At 41.4% G+C, this 4603-nt stretch overlaps 1 non-coding gene across 1 annotated transcript; it reads right to left on the bottom strand.

The window, feature by feature from the left end:
• Positions 1 to 2211: 2211 nt before the first annotated feature.
• LOC138810293 (U6 spliceosomal RNA) lies at positions 2212 to 2318 on the bottom strand. Its single transcript, XR_011367090.1, has one exon. It is a non-coding gene; the product is annotated as a U6 spliceosomal RNA (small nuclear RNA).
• Between the last annotated feature and the right edge of the window lie 2285 nt (positions 2319 to 4603).

Genomic DNA, 4603 nt, shown 5'->3' with positions numbered 1-4603 from the left:
AACATAATCAAAATATTACGGACTGCTAGGTGTCCATGGCTGTAACCTATTATCCTAGCTACTCAGGAGGCTGAGATATGAGGATCACAGTATGAAGCCAGCCCAGAAAGAAAGGTCCTTGATACTCATACCTCTAATTAACCAGTAAATAGCCAGCAGTAGAGGTGTGGCTCAAATGATAGAGCACCAGACTTGAGTGAAAATGCAAAGCAAGAGCACAAAGCCCTTGAGTTCAAGCCCCAGTACCAGGACATATACATACACGAAAAGTAAAAGAAACCATGACAGGCTGTTTTAAGCTTAGCCCTCTTCCAAGCATGATTCCAAATCAATAATGGAACCCATTAGCTCTCAGTACTTGTGTTAAACAAGGATAGTGCTCGAATTCCTTAGCCTGTGAAGTTGCCACTGAGTCTCTGTGTAAAGGACAACATAATCATTGCCCTGCATTCTAGTCTTGGATCATCTAGCACCTCTACTAAGTCCTGACCAGGTAAAAAAAAGAATAAAACATAACACTACTCCCAGAGGCAAAGTTTAGGGGAGAAAGATTCGTAAAAATACAAAAAAAAAGTTACAGTGGAATAAAAAATGTGTTCCAGTTCTTGAGTAATGGTATAAATTATCTGATGTTTCCCAAGTCTAGATTCAGTTCTTCTCTTGGGGTGAAACTCCCAAACTCACCCATGTGGGGCTCAGCCATGGGACTTGCTGTGGCCTATGAGAGGCTATAGATATGTGGTAGACATCCTAGGGTGTCTATCCCAGGAAGAGCCTATCCCAGGGAGCAGCTGGCCCTCTAGCCTGGGGCCTGAGATGCAGAGGCAGGTGGAGCAAATCTGACATTCACCTGCAGCCCAGAGAGGAGCTCTAGTCCTCTCTACAAGACTCACATCACCAAGCAAGGGATGAGTACCATCTCTGATACTCTTATTTGGAGTTGTGACTAATAACTAATATCAGTATTAGGCAGGTAACAATCACTGACTTAGAAGAGAGCATGCTCGTTTCTCTTTGATCAGTAAACAGAATGTCCAAAGAACCTTCAAAAAGCTGATAGTGTTGGTAGAGTTGGAGGTTACAGGGTAGCATAGTTACCCCAGGCTGCCATTAAAAAACTAACAGCAGACCAGGGTGGCTTGAACACAGAAATAGATTTGCCATAGTTTCTAAGGCCTGGGAACTTTCAAGATCTGGGTTTGCACTAGCCCTTGGTAAGTGCTCTCCTAGATTATGGACAGCCAGCCTATTGCTCTGACCTTGTATGATAGAGAAATTGAGAGAGACACACAGAGAGATTTCTCTTCTAACCCTTCAACAAAGGCCCTTATTAGACCTGTCATGAAGGCTCCATCCTTATGATCTCACCACCCAAAGTTTTCATCTCCAGATATTATCACACTGATGGTGAGATTTGAACATATAAGCTAAGAACTGGGGAAGGCATAATTCAACCTATCATAGCAGGATTTTTGTGTGTTTTGTTATTATTATTATTATTATTATTATTATTACTGTGAAAATATCTCACAGAGGAGATATAGTTACATGAGCAAGGTAATGAGTACATTTCTTATCAAGCATTGTTGCCTCCTCCTCTGTTCCCCCCTTTCCCTCCTTCCTACTCCACCCCCTCCCCCCCCCAGCCAAAGTTGTAAAGTTTGTTTTTCAACATAACTAACATCTTGTACATCTCATTGTTGCCATGGGTCCACCTGTATCCTTATTTAAACAATTTGTTTTTTCCCTTCTCCCCCACAAATTATGCCAACATCAAATATAGTGAAAACAGGGGTTATACTGTGGGGGAGGGACATATAAAGCAACAAAGAAAAATAATCTTATAAATATGTTAGAGACAATAGCAAGAAAGAAAAACCATTTGAGTCCTTATCTTGGGGTTCATTTCACCTAACATCAACTTATCTGACCGTTTTTGCTTGTCTCAGACATATACTAGTTATTGCAAATAAGGGAAACCATGGGACCTATGTTTCTTTGGGCCTGGCTTACTTCACTTAATATAATTTTTTTCCAAATCTTTCCATTTCCTAACAAATGGGGTGATGTCATTCTTTCAGAGGGAGGCATAGAATTCCATTGTGTATATATATATCACATTTTCTTGATCCATTCATCTACTGAGGAGCATCTGGGTTGGTTCCATGTCTTAGCTATGGTAAATAATGCTGCAATAAACATAGTTGGTCTAAAAATATGGAATGCTTCACGAATTTGCATGTCATCCTTGCGCAGGGGCCATGCTAATCTTCTCTGTATCATCCCAATTTTAGTATACGTGCTGCCAAAGCGAGCACATCATAGCAGGTTTTGAAACAAAGTACAGAGATCCAGGTAGTTGAGTTGGTGATAAGGATCTAGTATATCGAGATAAAGCATTTATGTCGTACTGTGTAGCATGGGATCTTAAAACCATTTAAACCAGGGAGTAAAGAGGACCTAATTTGCATTCCAAAAATTATTTAATTCTAGTGCAGTTGAGTTCAGGATGTATAGAGATGTAAGGTTAGAAACAAAGGCCTTAGAGGATTAAAGTGGTCCAGGTGAGCTGAAGCTTTGCAACAGACTTGCCACCTGGCATATTGATTAGACTGGGGAAGGGGTAGGGGCAGTGAAGAGAGTGAGGGGGGTAGAACTTCTAAGAATAGGATACTGGAAGGATATAGGAAACAGGTTAGAAGGAGAAACAAAAAATAATCGCCCCAGATTTCTGCTTTGAGTAACAGGATGGTAGCACCACTATCTGTAGAAGATATACAAGAATGACTATAAATGGAAAGACTAAATCCTTTAGTCTTGGACATGCTGCACTGAGGAGGCTCTGGTACACCCAGGGTGGATGGGCCAACACTCTGAATTAGAAATCCTGCTAAAGTTAGGCACTGGTGGCTCAACCCTGTAATTCTACCTGCTCAGGAGGCTGAGATTTGAGGATTGCTGGTGCAGAAAAGTCTGTGAGTCTCTCATCTAACCAGCAAAACATCAGAATTGGAGGCATGAATTAAGCGGTAGAGCCCTGACCTTGAGGAAAAAGCATAAAGAGAGAACAAGGCTCTGAGTTCAAGTACATACACACACACACACACACACACACACACACACACACACACACACACACACACACAGGGTGGGGGGACATAAAGAGAGGAAATCCTTTTGGACATGAACAGGATAATAGGAAATGTGTATATGTAGATAATTGACAGGTCCTGAGAGCCATTGAGAGCTACCAAGGTTGAAGCAGTAAGGCATGGAGGGAGAGAATCCCATAAAGGAGAAACAGAAGAGTAGGAGAAAGGCCAACAGAGGATAGTATCCAAGGAAAGAGGGTGAAGACCAGGGCATAGACTCCTCTCACTTCTAAATCCAATGTAACAAAGAGATCTCTGCAGACTGAGAGAGGACGTGGTCTCCTGGAGACAAAATGACTCCTTGTCAGTCATAGCCACTAAAAGCAAAAAGCAGTCCATTAGCAATAACAATAATGAAAGGGCCAACACAGGTCAAATGGGAGGAGCCTTAACCCACTTCCATGCACCAAGAATTCCTCTTCCTGCCACAGCCCTTATTGATAGTTCAAATGAAGTTTGGAAGTCAGGCTTTTCACAGGCCCAGGACTTCTGCTGCAAACATTGCTCTACAGGGAACCTGAGACTGTTCAGTAAAGAACAGGGAATTAGGTCATCATTGATTCTCAATGTGTCAGCCAAAGCAAAGCTCGCCCCAAGTCAACACCTATCAGTTCCATTATTTAATAAATATGTGACATTGTCCAAGTTCATTCAATTCATTTGTCTAGTTATTACTGTCTTCCCAGTGCTTATTTTGTGCCAGGTGCTGTGCTAATAGGATACAGAGGTGAACATGATGGGAAAATCTGCCCTTGTGGAAAGTTTATTTCTGGTATGAAAAATAGGCATTAATCTTGTGAATAAATAAGTAAACGTCAACTTGCAAGAGTGTTATTAGGGAAGTAAATAGGAGGATGCGATAAACCTGTGGCTTGCAGACTAAAACAGCTGTAAGAGGTATAGGTATAAGACTTGTTAAAAGAGAGGTTGCTGGGCTCCATCCTGAGAGGTCCAGTGGTTCTGGGATGGATCTGAAAACTTGCACATTTCACAAGTTTGTAGATGCTTTTCCAGAGAGAGAGAGAAATGGGGGGGGGTTCAGTTTGTTCTAGCTAATAAATAATAAATAACACCTACGTGGCTTCATAGCATCTTTTCTACTAGTTTAGTCTATCTACATTAACCCATTTAAACCTTGTGACAATTTGGTAAACGTGCCATTTTAGAAATGAGGAAACTGACAGACACAGATGTTAAATATGGTAGCTATAATCCTATAGATCTTGGGTGGAGGTGCTATGATTTTTGTCCATATTCCAAGTAGGTTGTTTGCTTCTTGTCTCACCGAGAAAACTGAAGCAAACTAAGGAGAAACTCTACAAGTTCCTTACTTCACTCATCTACCATAGGCTCTGGACTCATAAAGCTTGCCTCCCTGTCTATTGCCATACATGAACTTTCTTGGATCTCTTGTTGGATTAGTAGTATTTAGTTGCATAGCCATCCATCCC

This window comes from Dipodomys merriami, unplaced genomic scaffold (assembly GCF_024711535.1).
Source record: "Dipodomys merriami isolate MVZ:Mamm:240054 unplaced genomic scaffold, mDipMer1.0.p SCAF_5, whole genome shotgun sequence".
Classification (NCBI taxonomy): Eukaryota; Metazoa; Chordata; class Mammalia; order Rodentia; family Heteromyidae; genus Dipodomys; species Dipodomys merriami.
This window is presented reverse-complemented; position numbering and strand designations above follow the sequence as displayed.